Below are 22368 nucleotides of genomic sequence, written 5' to 3'. Positions count from 1 at the left end.
ACGACCATTTTGGACTGGCAGCTCCAGGTTAAACATTTGAACAATTTCAATGACAAAATCAATTTCATGAGCAAACTGGACTGAATGAAATATTGGTACCCTCCTCTCCCTCTTCACCTTATGGCTAGGGTACATGCCATCTGTGTGATAGCATGTGTATTTGACCTGCCAATCACTGGCCAATGTGTGATGCCACTGCTAGGCAGCATGCAGCAAATGTGTTCATCTTCCATCTTGGTGTCATCAATGTGTGCCATCTGCCTACCCTTCACACGCAGTGACAGTGCATGCATGGGAGGGTTTTAGTCATGTGGGACATGTGTCAATCAAGTACTGTTTCTGTGGCCTCTCAGCCCTAATTGTGTGCCATAGTGCTAATGCCTGTTTCCATTTGTTTTCTTTTATGTCTTTGCAGGGGATGACGCACCTGATACTGCTGGGGTTGTGGAGATGGTGCAGACCCAGGAGGGGTCTGAGGCCCGACCGACCACCAGTGAGGGACGTGGTGTGGTGGTGGGTGAGAACCCACAACTGCTGCAGGTCGTGCTCTCAAGGGGTGTCTCTGGCTGCACCTCCCCCGAGCTGTATTCAGGTGTCGATTCGGATGATGAGACCTATGTGCCGTCGCAGGTGAGTGTTCCTGGGAGGGATTCTGTTCTGTCCGACCCACCTGTACCAGGGTTAGAACCCTCAATAGGGATGTCAGTGTTGGCAGGTACGCCTTTGGTGGTTACGGATGCAGGGTCACACTCCCCGACATCTGATCCTGTTCCTGGGCCAGCAGATCAGAGGGGGAATGCAGTCCTGCAGCCTCAGGCAGTGCCGGCACAGCAAGGCGCAGTTTGCCTTGCTCCAGACAGGTGTGGTGCCCGCCGACGTGGTGGCCGTCCGCCACCTGGGAATACTGCATGGGAGCAATCCATATACGGTATGGCAACCCAACAGGCAGCATCATCAGAGATGATGGCTCAGGCCATGGATAGGGTGGCCACTTCCATTGTCCCCCCCGAAAGGCTGATGGAGCGACTACAGCAGGCAACAGACTCCATCTGCCAGTCACACAGGGAGGACATGTTGGCGTCCGACAGGGACAGGCAGGCGGCACTGGCAACTCTGCGGAAAGCCATTTCCATAGAGTCCCAGGGCCACAGGGAAGCCCTGAGGGTGGAACTCCTTCACCTCAGGACGACTCTTGTTGAGCTTGAGGCTTCAACAAACAGAAGGACAGAACAGCAGCTGGAGCGTCTCACACGTACGCTCTCAGCTGAGATGCAGGCAACTAGGGCGGAGGTCCAGGCATCCCGTGAGTTGTTGGATGGGGACCTCCGCACAATTATCCTCCAGAACGAGACCTACCACACCCGCATGCTTGCTGCCATGGAGGAACAGACTAGGGCTTTGCGTGGGCTGCCTCCCATAGTGCCACCACCTCCTGATGCAGCTGCAGAGGGTGAGGAGAGCGACAGCAGTGATTCGCCCACAATAGGGTAGCCGTGTAGGCCATGAGCCCATGGAGGTGGTTTTTTTTGCAAGATCCACACAGGTGGGTTTTGGTGTGCACCCTGTCCTCGGACCTCCTGGGTGGCCTTCCCCACCCCGTTGGCCCCATTAATGGCCATTTTTGATTATTTTTTTTGGGACAGTGTGTTGCCTTGTGTGGCTCCCGTGGGCATACGCTGCATTGTGGCTGGGCACATGCAGGCTTGTCATGAATTTGGTTCAGATGCTTGGGTTTTTGTGACACAGACCCCTCCTGCTTCCCGTTTCCATGGGCTTGCAAAGGGTGTGCCCAAGTGACATTGACGTACATGGTGACATTGGACTCCCATTCGATGTGTTGGCAGTCTGTAGTCAATACTGTGTATACATTCAAAGTGCATATTGTTGTTGTATTGTACACTGCATGGTGTATTGATATGTGCCTCTGCCTCCATCTCATCCTCCTAATTTGCAGGTCCATTTCTCATGTCTTCACAAGGCGGTCCACCTTGGAACTGAGTCCATGTTGTAAGCATTGCACCTACACTCTTGCGTGGCGCTAACACTGCATACTTGGAAGTGTTCGAAGTGCTGGCATCATCAGGTAGTGAGGCTAGCAAATTTTTAAGTCTGTAATGTCATGTTTAAGGTAGGTTGGAGGTTGTGTAGGTGATTGGTATTCTTGGTAAGTATTTGGTAATGTGGGTTGTAGGTCCTGCATTACTGTGAGCATTTCATGTGTGGCCATGTTTCCATTAGGGACACTGTAGATGGTGACACTTGGGGCATGTTGTGGGGATTAATTTGTTTGCTCTCACATTGCATGACATACCATGGTGTGTTGTGTGGCCGTGCCGGGGAGGGGTTGGGTGACATGGCACTGTTTTCATGTAGTATTTTGCAAGTGGGTATTCATTTCTGGAGCAGGGAAGTGTGTCTTTTTATGACACTGCATTGCTGCTGTTTGTATAGGTAGGGATGCACACATTGTGACACTTCCACATGAACAATCTCAGGCTGCTATGGTTCTGACAGTTGACTGTCCCTTTGTTGGTCATAATTGTCAGGTCGAGTCATCATTGCTTATCAGATGGTATGTGCCAGGGCTGTGTGCACTCCACAGGGGTGTGATTTCTATGTGAAGTAATTAGCCACTAGCTGCGTACGAGCTGCCTCACCCCGTGCCCTCTCCCCTCCCATGCGCAGCGGGCGTGCATGTGGTTGGGGATGTGGGGGCACCACCATGTCCACAGCCACGCCCCGGCGTGTTGCAACATTGTGCAGGACACATGCTGCCACTATGATCCTGCACACTACTGGGGGCGCATATAAAAGCTGCCCGCCAGAACGGTCAAGGGAGCGAAAGCGTGACTTGAGCACTCCGAATGTGCGCTCCACTATGCCCCGGGTTGCAATATGGGCTGTGTTGTATCTTACCTCTGGAGGCGTGATGGGGTTCCGAATTGGCGTCATCATGTGGGTGCTCAGAGGGTAGGCACTGTCCCCTGGTGAGGAGGTGATGGGTATCATTAGTGGGGTAGTGACATAACTCTGCATCTGACATGCATGCATGTGCAGTGGCATTCATACTCACCGAGCAGCCATGTATCGCCATGCCGCCCAGCTTCTAGGTCCTGGCTTAGGGTAGACATTCGGTAAATGAAGCTGTCGTGGGTGGACCCTAGATAGTTGACATATACTGAGGTGATGATTCCCTTGGCATTACATACTACCTGCACATTGATGGAATGCCAGTGCTTGCGGTTCCTATAGATGTGCTCAGATGCCCTGGGGGGACGTAGTGCCACATGGGTGCAGTCAATGGCACCTAGCACTTTGGGGAATTGTGCCACACCGTAGAAATCGAGGGTGGCAGCCTGCCTTTCTGCATGTGTCCTGGGCAGGTATATGTGCCTACGGACTGATGGGCGTGCAGTGATGATGTTCAAGACCTGGTATAGGCAGTGTGACTGCGTGGCCTGTGACACCCCACCCACTATGGCACTTGTCCGCTGAATTGATCCAGTGGCCAAGAAGTGCAGTACATTGAGGACCTTCTCCAGGGGGCTGAGTGCTTGGGAGCACAGGGTGGGTGATGTGAGGTCATCCTCCCACTCACTGACCAGGTCCAGTATTATGTGTGGTGGAAACCTGTACCTCCCATACACCTGTTCATCAGGCATCCCAAAAAGGCTGGTTCTGGGAGTGAAAATTCGGGCCCTCACTATCCTCCTCCTCCTCCTTTGGTAACCCACGGCCACTGCTGCTAGGAACGGTATATTCATCCTGGCGTCTGAGCTTGTTTGTTGTTTGCGCGCACTTTTATGCTGCGCAGGTCGACGTACGCCTGCTTCATGCTAGCGTACGTGTTTCAGGATTGGACCATTTATTTTTCGGCGCATCGTAGGCGAATGTGTGAATCTTCCTGCCCACCCCAGGAATACACGTAACACGCTCTCCCAGGCCCAGTCGCGAGTGAATATTCCCGCCCACCCCTGGAATACACGTAGCCCACTCTCACAGGCCCATTCGCGTGTGGAAGTTCACGCGCACCCCGAAATACACGTACCCAGGGCAATCGCATGTGGAACTTCCCGCGAACCCCGTAAAACACGTAGCCTGCTGGTATCGCGTGTGGAAGTTCACGCGGACCCATAATACACGTACCCTGATGGTATCATATGGGAGACTACCCACGCACCCCAGGAATACACGTACCCAGGCTAATCGCACGGCTGGGGGGTGGGGGTGCAGGGGGACATGAGTGGGGGCCTGGTGGAGGCTGCCCCTGGATGCTGGGGGGTGGGGGTGGTGGGAGACATGAGTGGGGCCTGGTGGAGGGTGCCCCTGGATGCTGGGGGGTGGGGGTGGTGGGAGACATGAGTGGGGGCCTGGTGGAGGGTGCCCCTGGATGCTGGGGGTGGGGGTGGTAGGAGACATGAGTGGGGGCCTGGTGGAGGCTGCCCCTGCACTGCTGGGGGGTGGGGGTGATGGTAGACATGAGTGGGGGCCTGGTGGAGGCTGCCCCTGCACTGCTGGGGGGTGGGGTTGCAGGGGGACATGAGTGGGGGCCTGGTGGAGGCTGCCCCTGCACTGCTGGGGGGTGGGGGTGATGGGAGACATGAGTGGGGGCCTGGTGGAGGCTGCCCTTGCACTGCTGGGGGGTGGTGGTGATGGTAGACATGAGTGGGGGCCTTGTGGAGGGTGCCCCTGCACTGCTGGGGGAGTGGGGGTGATGGTAGACATGAGTGGGGGCATGGTGGAGGCTGCCCCTGCACTGCTGGGGGGTGAGGGTGGTGGGAGACATGAGTGGGGGCCTGGTGGAGGCTGACCCTGCATTGCTGGGGGGTGGGGGTGGTGAGAGACATGAGTGGGGGCCTGGTGGAGGGTGCCCCTGGATGCTGGGGGGTGGGGGTGGTAGGAGACATGAGTGGGGGCCTGGTGGAGGCTGCCCCAGCACTGCTGGGGGGTGTGGGTGCAGGGAGACATGAGTTGGACATGAGCTGGGGCCTGGTGGAGGCTTCCCCTGGATGCTGGGGGGTGGGGGTGGTGGGAGACATGAGTGGGGGCCTGGTGGAGGGTGCCCCTGGATACTGGGGGGTGGGGGTGGTGGGAGACATGAGTGGGGGCCTGGTGGAGGCTGCCCCTGCACTGCTGGGGGGTGGGGGTGGTGGGAGACATGAGTGGGGGCCTGGTGGAGGCTGCCCCTGGATGCTGGGGGGTGGGGGTGGTGGGAGACATGAGTGGGGGCCTGGTGGAGGGTGCCCCTGGATGCTGTGGGGTGGGGGTGGTGGGAGACATGAGTGGGGGCCTGGTGGAGGGTGCCCCTGGATGCTGGGGGTGGGGGTGGTGGGAGACATGAGTGGGGGCCTGGTGGAGGCTGCCCCTGCACTGCGGGGGTGTGGGGGTGATGGTAGACATGAGTGGGGGCCTGGTGGAGGCTGCCCCCGCACTGCTGGGGGGTGGGGGTGCAGGGGGACATGAGTGGGGGCCTGGTGGAGGCTGCCCCTGCACTGCTGGGGGGTGGGGGTGATGGAAGACATGAGTGGGGGCCAGGTGGAGGCTGCCCCTGCACTGCTGGGGGGTGGGGGTGATGGTAGACATGAGTGGGGGCCTAGTGGAGGGTGCCCCTGCACTGCTGGGGGGTGGGGGCGATGGTAGACATGAGTGGGGGCCTGGTGGAGACTGCCCCTGCACTGCTGCGGGGTGGGGTGGTGGGAGACATGAGTGGGGGCCTGGTGGAGGCTGCCCATGCACTGCTGGGGGTGGGGATGGTGGGAGACATGAGTGAGGCCTGGTGGAGGGTGCCCCTGGATGCTGAGGGGTGGGGGTGGTGGGAGACATGAGTGGGGGGTTGGTGGAGGCTGCCCCTGCACTGCTGGGGGGTGGGGGTGCAGGGAGACATGAGTTGGACATGAGTGGGGGCCTGGTGGAGGGTGCCCCTAGATGCTGGGGGGTGGTGGTAGACATGAGTGGGGGCCTGGTGGAGGGTGCCCCTGGATGCTGGGGGGGTGGTGGTGGTGGGAGACATGAGTGGGGGCCTGGTGGAGGCTGCCCCTGCACTGCTGGGTGGTGGGGGTGCAGGTTGACATGGGTTGGACATGAGTGGGGGCGTGGTGGAGGCTGCCCCTGGATGCTGGGGGGTGGGGGTGGTGGGAGACATGAGTGGGGGCCTGGTGGAGGGTGCCCCTGGATGCTGGGGGGTGGGGGTGGTGGGAGACATGAGTGGGGGCCTGGCGGAGGGTGCCCCTGGATGCTGGGGGGTGGGAGTGCAGGGGGACATGAGTGGGGGCCTGGTGGAGGCTGCCCCTGCACTGCTGAGGGGTGGGGGTGATGGGAGACATGAGTGGGGGCCTGGCGGAGGGTGCCCCTGGATGCTGGGGGGTGGGAGTGCAGGGGGACATGAGTGGGGGCCTGGTGGAGGCTGCCCCTGCACTGCTGAGGGGTGGGGGTGATGGGAGACATGAGTGGGGGCCTGGTGGAGGGTGCCCCTGGATACTGGGGGGTGGGGGTGGTGGGAGACATGAGTGGGGGCCTGGTGGAGGCTGCCCCTGGATGCTGGGGGGTGGGGGTGGTGGGAGACATGAGTGGGGGCCTGGTGGAGGGTGCCCCTGGATGCTGTGGGGTGGGGGTGGTGGGAGACATGAGTGGGGGCCTGGTGGAGGGTGCCCCTGGATGCTGGGGGGTGGGGGTGGTGGGAGACATGAGTGGGGGCCTGGTGGAGGCTGCCCCTGCACTGCGGGGGTGTGGGGGTGATGGTAGACATGAGTGGGGGCCTGGTGGAGGCTGCCCCCGCACTGCTGGGGGGTGGGGGTGCAAGGGGACATGAGTGGGGGCCTGGTGGAGGCTGCCCCTGCACTGCTGGGGGGTGGGGGTGATGGAAGACATGAGTGGGGGCCTGGTGGAGGCTGCCCCTGCACTGCTGGGGGGTGGGGGTGGTGGGAGACATGAGTGGGGGCCTGGTGGAGGCTGCCCCTGCACTGCTGGGGGGTGGGGGTGGTGGGAGACATGAGTGGGGGCCTGGTGGAGGCTGCCCCTGGATGCTGGGGGGTGGGGGTGGTGGGAGACATGAGTGGGGGCCTGGTGGAGGGTGCCCCTGGATGCTGTGGGGTGGGGGTGGTGGGAGACATGAGTGGGGGCCTGGTGGAGGGTGCCCCTGGATGCTGGGGGGTGGGGGTGGTGGGAGACATGAGTGGGGGCCTGGTGGCGGCTGCCCCTGCACTGCGGGGGTGTGGGGGTGATGGTAGACATGAGTGGGGGCCTGGTGGAGGCTGCCCCCGCACTGCTGGGGGGTGGGGGTGCAAGGGGACATGAGTGGGGGCCTGGTGGAGGCTGCCCCTGCACTGCTGGGGGGTGGGGGTGATGGTAGACATGAGTGGGGGCCTAGTGGAGGGTGCCCCTGCACTGCTGGGGGGTGGGGGTGATGGTAGACATGAGTGGGGGCCTGGTGGAGGGTGCCCCTGGATGCTGGGGGGGTGGTGGTGGTGGGAGACATGAGTGGGGGCCTGGTGGAGGCTGCCCCTGCACTGCTGGGTGGTGGGGGTGCAGGATGACATGAGTTGGACATGAGTGGGGGCCTGGTGGAGGCTGCCCCTGGATGCTGGGGGGTGGGGGTGGTGGGAGACATGAGTGGGGGCCTGGTGGAGGGTGCCCCTGGATGCTGGGGGGTGGGGGTGGTGGGAGACATGAGTGGGGGCCTGGCGGAGGGTGCCCCTGGATGCTGGGGGGTGGGAGTGCAGGGGGACATGAGTGGGGGCCTGGTGGAGGCTGCCCCTGCACTGCTGAGGGGTGGGGGTGATGGTAGACATGAGTGGGGGCCTGGTGGAGGCTGCCCCTGCACTGCTGGGGGGTGGGGGTGATGGTAGACATGAGTGGGGGCCTGGTGGAGGGTGCCCGAGACATGAGTGGGGGCCTGGTGGAGGCTGCCCCTGCACTGCTGGGGGGTTGGGGTGCAGGGGGGCATGAGTGGGGGCCTGGTGGAGGCTGCCCCTGCACTTCTGGGGGGTGGGGGTGATGGGAGACATGAGTGGGGGCCTGGTGGAGGCTGCCCCTGCACTGCTGGGGGGTGGGGGTGATGGTAGACATGAGTGGATGCCTGGTGGAGGGTGCCCCTGGATGCTGGGGGGTGGGGGTGGTGGGAGACATGAGTGGGGGCCTGGTGGAGGGTGCCCCTGGATGCTGGGGGGTGGGGGTGGTGGGAGACATGAGTGGGGGCCTGGTGGAGGCTGCCCCTGCACTGCTGGGGGGTGGGGGTGGTGATAGACATGAGTGGGGGCCTGGTGGAGGCTGCCCCTGCACTGCTGGGGGGTGGGGGTGCAGGGGGACATGAGTGGGGGCCTGGTGGAGGCTGCCCCTGCACTGCTGAGGGGTGGGGGTGCAGGGAGACATGAGCTGGACATGAGTGGGGGCCTGGTGGAGGGTGCCCCTGGATACTGGGGGGTGGGGGTGGTGGTAGACATGAGTGGGGGCCTGGTGGAGGGTGCCCCTGGATGCTGGGGGGTGGGGGTGGTGGGAGACATGAGTGGGGGCCTGGTGGAGGCTGCCCCTGCACTGCTGGGGGGTGGGGGTGGTGATAGACATGAGTGGGGGCCTGGTGGAGGCTGCCCCTGCACTGCTGGGGGGTGGGGGTGCAGGGGGACATGAGTGGGGGCCTGGTGGAGGCTGCCCCTGCACTGCTGGGGGGTGGGGGTGATGGAAGACATGAGTGGGGGCCTGGTGGAGGCTGCCCCTGCACTGCTGGGGGGTGGGGGTGATGGTAGACATGAGTGGGGGCCTAGTGGAGGGTGCCCCTGCACTGCTGGGGGGTGGGGTGATGGTAGACATGAGTGGGGGCCTGGTGGAGACTGCCCCTGCACTGCTGCGGGGTGGGGTGGTGGGAGACATGAGTGGGGGCCTGGTGGAGGCTGCCCATGCACTGCTGGGGGTGGGGATGGTGGGAGACATGAGTGGGGGCCTGGTGGAGGGTGCCCCTGGATGCTGAGGGGTGGGGTGGTGGGAGACATGAGTGGGGGTTGGTGGAGGCTGCCCCTGCACTGCTGGGGGGTGGGGGTGCAGGGAGACATGAGTTGGACATGAGTGGGGGCCTGGTGGAGGGTGCCCCTAGATGCTGGGGGGTGGGGGTGGTGGTAGACATGAGTGGGGGCCTGGTGGAGGGTGCCCCTGGATGCTGGGGGGGTGGGGGTGGTGGGGGACATGAGTGGGGGCCTGGTGGAGGCTGCCCCTGCACTGCTGGGGGTTGGGGGTGGTGGGAGACATGAGTGGGGGCCTGGTGGAGGCTGCCCCTGCACTGCTGGGTGGTGGGGGTGCAGGTTGACATGAGTTGGACATGAGTGGGGGCCTGGTGGAGGCTGCCCCTGGATGCTGGGGGGTGGGGGTGGTGGGAGACATGAGTGGGGGCCTGGTGGAGGCTGCCCCTGCACTGCTGGGGGGTGGGGGTGATGGTAGACATGAGTGGGGGCCTGGTGGAGGGTGCCCGAGACATGAGTGGGGGCCTGGTGGAGGCTGCCCCTGCACTGCTGGGGGGTGGGGGTGGTGGGAGACATGAGTGGGGGCCTGGTGGAGGGTGCCCCTGGATGCTGTGGGGGTGGGGGTGGTGGGAGACATGAGTGGGGGCCTGGTGGAGCCTGCCCCTGCACTGCTGGGGGGTTGGGGTGCAGGGGGGCATGAGTGGGGGCCTGGTGGAGGCTGCCCCTGCACTTTTGGGGGGTGGGGGTGATGGGAGACATGAGTGGATGCCTGGTGGAGGGTGCCCCTGGATGCTGGGGGGTGGGGGTGGTGGGAGACATGAGTGGGGGCCTGGTGGAGGCTGCCCCTGCACTGCTGAGGGGTGGGGGTGCAGGGAGACATGAGTTGGACATGAGTGGGGGCCTGGTGGAGGGTGCCCCTGGATGCTGGGGGGTGCGGGTGGTGGTAGACATGAGTGGGGGCCTGGTGGAGGGTGCCCCTGGATGCTGGGGGGTGGGGGTGGTGGGAGACATGAGTGGGGGCCTGGTGGAGGCTGCCCCTGCACTGCTGGGGGGTGGGGGTGGTGGGAGACATGAGTGGGGCCTGGTGGAGGGTGCCCCTGGATGCTGGGGGGTGGGGTGGTGGGAGACATGAGTGGGGACCTGGCGGAGGGTGCCCCTGGATGCTGGGGGGTGGGGCTGGTGGGAGACATGAGTGGGGGCCTGGTGAAGGGTGCCCCTGCACTGCTGGGGGGTGGGGGTGCAGGGAGACATGAGTGGGGGCCTGGTGGAGGCTGCCCCTGCACTGCTGGGGGGGTGGGGGTGCAGGGAAACATGGTGGGGGCCTGGTGGAGGGTGCCTCTGGATGCTGGGGGTGGGGTTGGTGGTAGACATGTGTGGGGGCCTGGTGGAGGGTGCCCCTGGATGCTGGGGGTGGGGGTGCTGGGAGACATGTGTTGGTGATCAGTAGTGCAAGGTGACATGTGGGTTGGCTGGTGGGTATTGACCATGGTGGATGGGTTGCCTGTGGGACATGAGCAGGGGTGCAGGGTAGTCCCCTGTGGTGTGGGCTGCCTGCATGGGCCGTGGAGGGTGCAGAGGGAACACCTGGGAGGACCCACACAGCCAAATCACATGTAGCATTCCCCGGCACCACCGAAATACACGTACCCTGCTGAAATCGCGTGTGAATCTTCCCACGCACCTCGGAATACAAGTACCCAGGCCAATCGCGTGTGGAACTTCCCGCGCCCCCGAAGTACACGTACCCAGGACAATCGCGTGTGGAACTTCACACGCATCCCGAAGTGCACGTACCCAGGCCAATCGCGTGTAGAACTTCCCGTGCACCCCGAAGTACACGTACCCAGGCCAATCGCGTGTGGAACTTCCCGCGCACCCCGAAACTCACATACCCAGGCTAATCGCGTGTGGAACTTCCCGCGCACCCCGTAGTACACGTACCCAGGCTAATCGCGTGTGGAACTTCCCGCGCACCCGAAGTACACGTACCCAGGACAATCGCGTGTGGAACATCACGCGCATCCCGAAGTACACGTACCCAGGCCAATCGCATGTGGAACTTCCCGTGCACCCCGAAGTACATGTACCCAGGCCAATCGCGTGTGGAACTTCCCGTGCACCCCGAAACACACGTACCCAGGCTTATCGCGTGTGGAACTTCCCACGCACCCCGTAGTACACGTACCCAGGCTAATCGCATGTGGAACTTCCCGCGCACACCGAAGTACACGTACCCAGGCCAATCGCACGTGGAACTTCCCGCGCACCCCGAAACACACGTACCCTGGCTAATCGCGTGTGGAACTTCCCACGCACCCATGAACACACGCACATGCTATTTTTCACACAGCGGGTGTCCGTGTTTCTCGGTACCCCTTTGCACCTCATTTGTCCTAGAGGGCCACTGTATGGACCATTCATCATGGCTGTATATGGGTGCTTTTTGTTAGCGCACATTTTGGCGCACATTTTTTTCAGGGGCGCTACCGCCTGCTTTCTTGTGGCGTAATTGTTTGGCCTTGTGCGCCTCTTTGAAAGTGCGCTGGTTTGCCCTATTCGATTCCATGAATACGGGTTGTAGGCGAGCGTGTGGGCGTTCCGCGCACTTGCCTCCTGTACTTCCCCCGTGACGCCCATATTTTCATGCGTTGTTCCCCATTCCGAGTGTTACGCCCCGTGTTCCGCCTACTTTTGTGATGCGCGCCGCGTTATGTGCGATTTTGCAGTGGCCGTGGCGCACGATGTTGGATGACCTGTGCGCCGGCGTGCGCAGCGCACATTTTTAGCGCACATCCAATATTTTTCTCGCGCACGGACTTCCTTGAATCGATGTGCGCTGGTTTCCCTGTGATTTTCGCACTTGCACAGCGATTTTCACACTTTTACTGCGAATCGCACGTTTTGGCACCTCTGCGCGGGAATTTTCAGCGCACATTAATTCCATGAATCGACCCCCTAGACTTTATACTAAAGGTTTGTCAGAGGTGACGTCATACTACGTGGCAAATAAGAAAAACCTATGAGAGGTTGTGTTTGTTTCAAGGGGAACATCTAAGTATACTTTCCACGAGGGGCTGGGTTGTGATTGGATATCTAATATCAGGTGGCCAACTTCTGCCTACCTCTAAACTATAGTCATCTTCAACACTTTTGAGTACATGGTGTATCATTGGCTCTCAAACTATAAGGCCCTTTGTTATATGGCCCTCTACAATTGGTTGGCACACTCATGCCCTTCTGGCCCACTTAGCAGTACGTAAGCTCAGACCCAGGTGCCAGGAGGTGGATTTGACTGTACCTCCCCACCCAAGTAGCCCAACATCTCTCATCACTGATACCTTCTACCCCGAAGATTGTCTTTGAAATTGGCCTTGCAGAGTATTCTTGTCTCTGGAAACATAAGGGAGTGCGAGCATGCACTATCGTTATTTTGGATCTCCATGCTCAACTCTATTTCCATCCTCGGCTCACTTGACAGGAGACCACGATTTGGCCCATTTTGCAGCATTTAAATGACTTAAATGAATAAAACTTGACACACATGGTGGTCTTTCTTTGCACCTTAAGATGGGATGATTCAGCAACTCATGCTCACCACCTTCAAGAATAGATAACCGGCCTTGGTGGCTTCAGCTTCGACACCAGGCCAGACAGCCCTCCAAAACTCTTCCACGATCTCAGCTAATTCGTGCTGCGACACAGCTTTCAGCTTTTCTTTCCATTGGTCGTAGCTTACTAAAATTTGTGACACTGATGTCTGTTAGGGAGAATTCTCTGTTTAGGCTGAATTTCCTAACCTAGTGAGTCCCCCAGCAGCTTTTCTGGATTTTGGGTGTTTGTTTTTTTCCATCCTGCCAAGAGTGAGACTCTTTTCGCCCACTCTTGGACATGTATGTGTGTAATTCCTTCAAATGTCAATGTGTTCTATGGGCTATGGGGTCTTTTACTCCATAGGGTCTCATATGTTTTTCTATGTGTGTTACACCGCTCCCTACGTGCCGTAACACGGGGGCGTCCTAGCGGACCCCCACCATAGACTCCATACCCGGGGACTGACTACCGTCTCCCCGGGCATGTAAAGTCACCATTGGCTTTGCTAGACCTAAATTTACCAACAGGACTAGTACAAACCATCTTATTGTGGACGTACTAGTAGGGATAATTCGATTACTCCTGGACATGTTACTCGAGGGGGCACTGTCCTGTCCCCCCTCGTCGAGTTTTGGCTGGTGGCAGTGGAAACTACTTGTTATGTTCGACCCCGGACATAACCCTATGGGATTCGTCCCATTGTTGGAGATTGATACTTTTCTCGTTAATCTCTAACGTACCACCGGTCTACTTATCTTAAATAAGTTTATCGGATGGTATTTTCTGCCAGAACTCGGTTTGTAAATGGCGTCTGTGTTCGTCTCTGTGACTCCTAAACCAAAGGTCGAGCCCTTTGTTCCACTTTTGGCGGGCTCTGTACAGAGACCCTCCAAAAGTGGTGCCATTCTGTCTGGGTTACCACAGGGGTGTGGGAGGGGGTTTAGGCACCCTGGACCGAATTGCCTTGCCAACTCCGGTCGCACTCTGGAGTGATTGGCCCAAGTGGTGAACCTCCCCGCTCACCACTTAGCATGTGTTGATTGACAGCTAGGATGAATGAATGGGGGTTTTCTGCATAAAAGCAGGGCTTTTGGGACTGGATCTTAAGAAGTCGCCACAGGACCTAAGAATCCGACGAGGGTAACGCTGAGCCGACCTGCACGACGACACCTCCGGTGGAGCCCTGCAGAACCGACTCACCACTTCCCGACGACAGAGGAGATCTCCCTGCAGGAGAGTCTCTTCCCCTGACTGGTGGGAACAACCAGTCACCTTTGCTTTTTATTCGCCTCAGGACGCAGTGGTCGAATTGCCCGTGCAGAGCACCTCGGCAACCGGATAGCCACTACCCCTGAAACGCGACCAAAAGGTGGTGCCTTGTGGCGGAGCACTCTGCGGCTGGTCTCTTCCCTGGTGGTGCACCGGACTTCACTTTCTTCGACGACGAGAACCTCTCTACTCTTGGCAAAGACCCGACGTGCATCCACCACCAGGAACAACTGCCCCGGCCGGAGCTGCACTCCACAACAAGGTACCGTGTCCGCCTGGCTTCCCTTTCGATCGGTTCGAGTGAGGTGTCTTAATCCTCTCCGTTCCGTTGGGTCGCCTCCAAGCTTTTCTCATTTGTTGTTCTGAACTGGTTCAATCTGCCGATAACAATTTGCTACAAAGACTTGAATGCATCTCCACTAGAGACTTTTTGGGACATCGCGCCTTGCCTCTCTCCGAGTGGGCCTGGCCTCTGAACTTTACGTTCTATTCTGATTCTTGCCTTCCTGTCTTGCATTTTATCTGCGTAGGATTGAACTGTGTTGGTTTCATAACCTGCCTATCTTTTTCTCTCCCGTCCTAACAAATATTAGAGTGTCATCTAGATTGAGGTATACACCTCTGTCTGAAAATAAGTGGTGCCAGTAGAACCTAGAGTTGTCGAAATATTGCTAGGGGGATTGATCGTTCTTCTTCGTAGAGTAATTGTGTTTGATTTGTTTGCCGTGACTTGCCATAGTGTTTTTCATAGATGTTTCGTTATAAATAAATGCCTTAATATCTTTACACTAAGCCTCGTTGCGTGTTTACTTGTCTTGCTGTGAAGAATTGCCCTATCTTGTATACTCCACATACTGCTCAACTCTTCTTGAGGGAAGTCTGACTGCTCAGCCACAGCTACCAAGTGAATCTGTGTGGTACAGACTGCTACCAAGTGGGTTCACCGCCTAACACCTGTAGTCCTAAATCTTTTGCAGTGGTCCCAGAGGGAACTGCACAGGTTTCCGCCTAACAATGTCCAGCTTCTATGAAATGATGGCTTTGCCTGCAGACTATTCACGAATTATTGCAAGCTTCTACGAATACTCAATGTACTTGCATTACGGCATCTGTACAGTTATTGAACGGCTTGCATTTTCTTTACTGCTTCCCACACAAGCAATCTTCTTTTGACATATGAAAGTTTACTTGATTCTTAACTTCGTCATCAGTTTCTATATGGTACATACTTTTTCTTCTTCAGCCAGTATTCTCAGGGCATCACACTCATCTTTCGTGATGCCACCAGCTCCTCTTTCTCTCTTTTCATATTTCTTCTGGGATTTCCTCCCTCAAGTTATTGTCTCTTCGGGAGTACATTTGATAGGGTTTTCTCAGTGGATACCTTCTTTTGAATAAATGCTGGGGAATTGGCAAAACTGTTGGTGTCAAGCATGACACGATCTCAGGCTAAACCAGTATATCTCATTCAATGCCTTCAAACCCTTCAGAATCTTTCTTCCAGAGCAGCAACTCAATCTCCATTTTGAGTTCATAATTCTCCTATTCTTCATTTGCGTCACTGATTTCTGGTACCTAAACAAACTGTTTTGAAATCTTTATGTATAGTCCATTGTGGCTTCTGTTGTACGGGTGTAGAATATCTCCAGCTGAAATTCCGTCCATATGTTCCCCTCGAGCCCTTCGCTTGCAAGATGATTGTCTTATTCAGGTTCTGCATTTTAAATAGTCTTGTATCTGGGGTCATGTCTTCTCAGTGGCTGTGGCTAGATTATGCAATCAGCTTCCACGCCCACTTCGAGTTATAGTGAACTATCTGTTCTTCAGACGCTCTCTGAAAACATACCTTGTTAGGCTATTCATATATCTGTCCTGCCAGTTGCCCTGTTCCAGGTTGTTTTTTGCACCAAGATGGCTTTTTGGTGGATGTTGCGATTTAGAAATTCAGGTAACATAACCATTTTTCTTGTCCCAGCATTTTGGGGTGGGATTATCCTGGTAGAGGGTGCTAGATCAGAGGATATGTCTCTGCATAATGAATATTCAAAATATATAAAATCACTTACAATATATAACTGCAAATTCTATAAAGATTTTGGGTACCAACCTGGCAATTTATGAGTAAGATAATGCCCTAATCCTAGCAGTATGCATATCACGCCAATAAGTCACCAATGTAAGTCACAATGTAAGTGATATTGTCCCTAGTGTTGCCGGGATGAAACTATTTCTTCTTGACTGGTTTTACTAGAGGAGCTTCTTGTGGACTTCAGCTGGAGATAGCTGGAGATAAGGCTGATGAAGATGGCTGAAGGAAGCGTTGTCACTGATCCAGGATGGCCACAGCAAGTGATGTCACCAGTCCAAGATGACCACTGGAAGGGATGTCACCAATCCAAGGTGGCCACTGGAAGTGAAGTTCCAGACAGAAAGTGAAGCCAAAATCCAGAAGGGATGACACACTCTCTCATCACCTGATCCCCTAGTCAATCAGTAGTTGGTCTGTCTGATATTGTCCCTGATGTTTCTGGCATGAGGTGATTTCTTCCTGATTGGTGTTCTCAAAGGAGCCTCTTGTGTTCAAGATAGGGCTGATCCATTATGCCACATGAAGTGAAGTCACTGATCCAAGATGGCCACAGAAAGTGATGCCACCAATCTAAGATAGCCACTGGAAGTGATATCATCAATCCAAGACGGTAGCTGGAAGTGAAATTCCACAAAGAAAGTGAAGCCAAAAACTTGAAGGGCGACACACACCCTTGTCACCTGATCGCACCTGATTGCCTAGTCCATCAGTGGATAATATTGTCCCTGGTGTTGCTGTGATAAGGTGATTTCTTCCTGATAGGTGTTCCCAAAGGAGCCTCTTGGGGCGTTCCGCTGGAGACAGGGCATAATTTACTTTAGCAAAACAATGGAATACAGTGGCTAGGTGAGATGTCCGTCCTTGCCTCCATTATGGCCCTCCCACCTGATGTGTGTTCATTCCCAATATTACCAGACCTAGATTTCCCTCCAAGGGTAACATCGATCCAATGGCCATCTCCAATAGGAGAAACCAGAAAACAGCAACTCTTTCGTCACGCCCGAGCTATCACCACTACCTGAGAATTTGAGTCCATGAATTTTGTGTGGACTTTGAGTAATAGAGCCAATGGGTGAACAGTTTACAAAAGTCCCTCCGGCTACTGGCCTGTCATTGCATCTATTCATGCAGCCCCTTGCACCTGTTATCTGAAGAATGATCTGGGAATTTTGGTCTTTGTCAGGAAGGAAATCATATTCACTTTCAGCAACCCAAATCTACTGCAAATCCTATCAAACACCCTTGAATTGAGTTCCCACGAGGATGGCAGGAAGACACTGCTCATTAGATCTACCCTGCTGTTGTACACTCCCCTGAAGTGTGCAGAGCTGAGATGTACCAGATTGCACTCTGCCCAGGTCCCGATCTTTGCCATCCAATTCAGGGACCCTGACTGAGACTCTCCTTGTGATTGACGTACACCATGGCCGTACTGTTGTTAGTTTTAATCAATCCCAGGCTTTCCGGCATATAGCTGGAAAAAACATGTAGGGCCTTGCCAATTGCTTGTGGCTTCCTCCAAATAGAGGATCTATGATATGATATGATATGATATGGTATTTATAAAGCAACTATACACAAGTGTTTCAAGGCGCGATGAGGCAAGGGAAGGGGAACGAAGGGAAGACAGAGACAACGATCTTACTAAACCAGGTTACATTGAGATTGCGCAAGTGCAGGGGAGTGGGGAAGGGGAAAGTGCAGGTTAAGGGGGGGAGGGGGCAGTGCAGTGCAAAGGATAACAGTAAAATAAATGAGACAATAATAAAAAGTGTGGCCAACTGGTGGCAAGTACAAGGGTAAGTGCAGACATCAGGTGTCAAGTGCTGGTAGGGGGCTGTAGGGATACAGAAACAGTCCCAGAGTGCACGGGTTCCAAGGGCGGCTGTGCAGGTGTGCAACTGGTGCGGAGGGACATGGGCCCGAGATCAGAGGGTAGCCAGGTAACCAATGCCGTTTCAGTTTTAGCCAGGAGATCAGCAGGGGAGACGAGGAGAGAAAGCAGAAGCAAAGAGGAGCCTCTTGTGGCCTTCAGTTGTCCTTCCTGTGCTTCCAACCTGCCCTGAGTCTGAAGACTCTCAAGAGAGACCCCACATCCCACACGGTGGACACCTGAAGGACACTTAAATCGACACCCCATAAACACATTTTCCCCATGCATATCACAGGCGATGGCCTTCTTTCTGAGCAACTCCTACACCCCTTCTATCAGGGCTTCCAGACGAGCCTTCAATCGGGGCGAACGGGTATCTATTACCCCTTAGTCCCCCAGTACCCGGTGTCGCTCTATCTTGCACCCTTTGCGTGGGATACACTTCACCCAGACATATGATGATATCCTCTGCCATAACTTGTGAAGCAATCGGAAACTGGCCCACTGGCCTGGCGTCAGGACTTCTGCAGTCCCCCTGTCTTGCCTGGTTTTCTCATAGGGTGACTCTGGCTGGTTCTGGTAGAGCATCGAAAAGTTGTTCTCGTCTCCCTGTGACTACCCACATTATTTTTCTGGCTCTTTCTTTCACACCATCTGGACCGGATTCCCATTTTATTTCTTAATTTGGCCGTATTCTTGTCAGTCTTAAATTTCATGTGGACATTTTCCTGTGGCAAGGGTTCCAAAAAGTAGCTTGCCTTCAAGTGGATTTCCGAGGGCTGTTGCCTTTTGATGGGCATCTGTACGCCAATCCTTCAAACGAACCTGACTCTTCCCATGAGCTTCACACCAGCTGTGCCCCAAGAACCCACCCCCTTATTAACTGTAGGTGCCACCCAACGCAGGACGCCGTCAGGGCCTTTCAATCTTCTCGAATGAAAGGAACCCCGAACCTCAGGGGGGCCCCCAGCAACTGCTTATATGTTGCCAATCAGCAGTCTTATAATATGGCAATAGGATCCCTCATTTGCTGGAGCCCTACAGGCCGTCACTTGGAAGTGGCCACCTGAAAGGCTCCAGCAAATGAGGCTTTTAATTCGAGCGCTGCTAAGAACACATTTAAAGGAAAGAAATACACATGGGTTAATATTCGCTGATTATCACTAGATGGCCAGCCAGCAAGGAGCTGAATCACTAAATGCCCACTGATTCAGTTGCCCTTTTGGGGCTGATTCATGGAATTATTTCGCCGAAAAACGTGTATTTGTGCGCCATTGTGCCCGCAAATCCCTGTTTAACAAATGGGGATTTGCGGGCAGAATGGCGCACAAATCCCCGTTTTTCGGAGCAAATAATTCCATGAATCAGCCCCTTAGTGTTTCAGCTCCCTGCTGGCTGGCCGTCTCGTGATAATTGGCGGCTATTAACCACTGGATGCGTTTCTTTGTCTCGGTTCTAATGCATGCACCTCAAGGGTGTCTCAGACTGTTATCGCTCCAAGGGGAGAGGGGCCCAACCATCCTGTCAAAATGGGCCCCCGCACATCTTCAGCCGGGCCTGCACTCACGCCCCTACTACTGCTGCACCTTACATGCCTCCGGAACATTCTATCTTCGTCTTGCAGGGTCTCTCCCCAGTTCACCTGTACTGCTGGTCTGCTCAGCCTGGTGAGCACACGTCTGACTTCCCTCTCAACGGGCATTTCCGCTTCGCAGGAGGAGCACGGGAGCATTGTGTCTGGAGCAGGGGCGTTGCTAGGTCTGGAAAAGATCTGGGGCTACACTAATGTCGCAACTGTCGGGACTGGGGGCTAGCTAGCCTTTTTGGTTGTAGCGCCTGATTTTCTATCTGGGGCTACAACCCCAAAAAACCTGGGGCTCTAGCCCTGCAGCCCTCCCTGACCCCCCCTAGAGACGCCTCTGGCATGGAGGCCTGAAGTTAGGCTCTGACACATCCGCATCCATCACAGCTCTGACCAGAGACCCCTTTCCTCTGCCTAAAGGGGAACACAACGTGGTTTTAAACCCACGCCGGTCCTGCCATTTGCAGAGATGTACTGGGAAGAGGAAAAAGAACGTGGAGGCTAAGCCAAAAGTTTTTCAAACAAAAGCTATGACAACTAAATCGTATTCTGTGACTGTAGCTTGAATTTTCATTTCTGCATAGACAAGAGGAAAGACAACATTGAATACAACGGTAATTAGTTGATAAGCAAGCATCAAATATCTGTTTTCAAGTTGCTGCCACAAGCTCAAATCCGCACAGAAGCAATTGCGACATTCATCCATCTGTGGCTTATGAATAATCATTACATATGTCATCAGCTTCTATTATCTTTGCTCTTAGATGTAGGAGGATTGCGGTATGACGTATTAACACGTGTTATATGATATATCCCTCGGCACCAATGTGGGGAAAGGTGGGGTCATTTCCAAACCAAACATGCGATGATGTATTGTTGGACTTGAGTAAATGTGCACCATGAAAACTGAGAGCAGAGTTTCTGAGCCTTTTAACCGGCGTTTGCAATTTGGGTCTCACCCAGGTCGGTAGATATTAATATGTATCATTCTCTGGCAGGTTCTTCCACTGCTGACGTCCTCTGCCCACTTCCAAGTGGGCAGCTGTCCATTTCATTAAGCACGGCCACTGCGGTCGGCAGCAGTTGGCGTCCTTCTTTGCTGCCTCAGCAGAAATAGCACGTTCTGAGTTAGCGTTGAGTCTGCAATGCTGCCCCTCTCTCTGCGCGGTGTGGGTGACGCAGGCCATGGGGGCGCTGCGGTGTGAGAGCAGCACTACTGCACGCGACTCTGCTCCGGAAGTGTCCTGGAAACGGTGGCTCCCGTGTAGGGTGACTAGCTCGTGCAGGACAGGCATTGTAGGTGGACACCCTATTCTTCCCTTAGACGCTGGTGTGGAGAGGTGAGGCAGCGCCTGCACAAAAACTGGGACACTGCCCAGGGACAGATGAAGTGAGCCAGCAATGGTTGTGTGCAAGAAAAAGAGAAAAGAAGCATTGAGTAAGACAACAATTTATGACTTTGGTGTAGGAACGTGATAGGCATTTGCCTGGCACAGCCATAATGGTATTACTTGGCCATAACATATCGACGGGTGGATAGCTCAGGGGCAACGTGCTTGTTTGGAAGAGGATAGCTCAGGGTCAACGCACTCGTTTTGGAAGCGAGACCACTCGGGGGAACACAGGTTCCATCCCCGGGTCCGTGTTTAGAAACCCCTGGGTATTAAGCCATTATAAATAAACAATTATGATTCATATAACATATGAGCACATGTAAGAACCTGGGCATTAGCAGAACCTGAAACATGCCTAATACCAACATATATACCAAAACTGTTGATTTTGCCAATGCCTGTTTTGAAGAGCAGTGCTTATAAATCAAGTAGCAAAAGGCACACTTGGTAGAGACATTTTAATTAAACCAGTAATGCATTTACAGCTTCAATTAAATCTTTAACTCTATGGAGACCTTAGAAATGGCACCTACAGGGCTTTACAGCACACCGTTTGATGTTACAGCTGGATAGAGATAGCTCAAAGTGTTTTGCGCGGGGACGGGCAGGTAGTGGGTAGGAATGGCTATAAGGATTAGCATAGGCAAGGGCAGTGAATCAGTTGGAACATACGCACACGCTGTGCGCCCCTCCTCATATCTCATCTCTGTTGTGTTGGTATTCCAGTGAAACAGTGTTGACTTCTAGAAGCTGCTTAAGCACCGCCTAATAGCCAAAACTAAGGAGGGAGAGAGGAAGCCAGCAAAATGAGAGACAGATAGATTGAGGGGGTTGCACTCTTGCAACTCCAGCAGGATGTTTCCTTTTGTTTGGTGCAGCATGAGGCAGATGCAAGTACATTCCTTGGGTTGATAAAATGTTGTGTTTACTAGAGGTCCCTGTTTGGTTTACATCATTCTCTTATTTATAGGGTATTTAAAATGCACCTACACACATTGTGTTTCGAGTATCCTGCCTTGCACCCGGGCACTTAGCCCACAGCATTGTACTGATGTATAAACCACCTCTGCTAGTCTGCACCCCTGAGAACCTTAGCAACATATACTTGTTGCCTTGCAGCGTCCTGCCACAGACCTCATGGTGTATAAGAATTCTCCCCTTGGCCAAACAGGTCCTTACCCAGCCTAATGACCGCCATTTTCTGCTCCAACCTTTTGGGCACGCTCCTACTTTAACTCTAAAACGTTCCTTTTTCCCCCACACAGACCACCTGTATCTCCTCAGCTCCAGAATGGGCTAATCCATTCTGGCACGCCTCTTGCGCCCCATGTTAACTTGTGCTCAATAAAAGGCATCCGGCCTACGCACCAACATCAAAAGGCTTCCGCGAACCTCAAGATCTTTCATCAGCACCTCCATAAACATTAACCCCACATTCCTTGCCCCGGATCATTCTCCCGAGCGTGTATTAGTGACAGGTCCACTTCAGTCTTCCTTTCTTCACCTTGATCTCAACCACCATGGAGATTAGTTGAGCAAGAGAATGCCTCCTGCCTGACCATATAGCCTCCAGCTTTGCAAAGTTCTATCCTGTTTCCCATACGATTACATATATGTGAATTCCA

This window comes from Ambystoma mexicanum, chromosome 2p, assembly GCF_040938575.1.
Source record: "Ambystoma mexicanum isolate Mex_15411 chromosome 2p, UKY_AmexF1_1, whole genome shotgun sequence".
NCBI lineage: Eukaryota > Metazoa > Chordata > Amphibia > Caudata > Ambystomatidae > Ambystoma > Ambystoma mexicanum.
Note: the sequence above shows the minus strand (reverse complement) of the source record.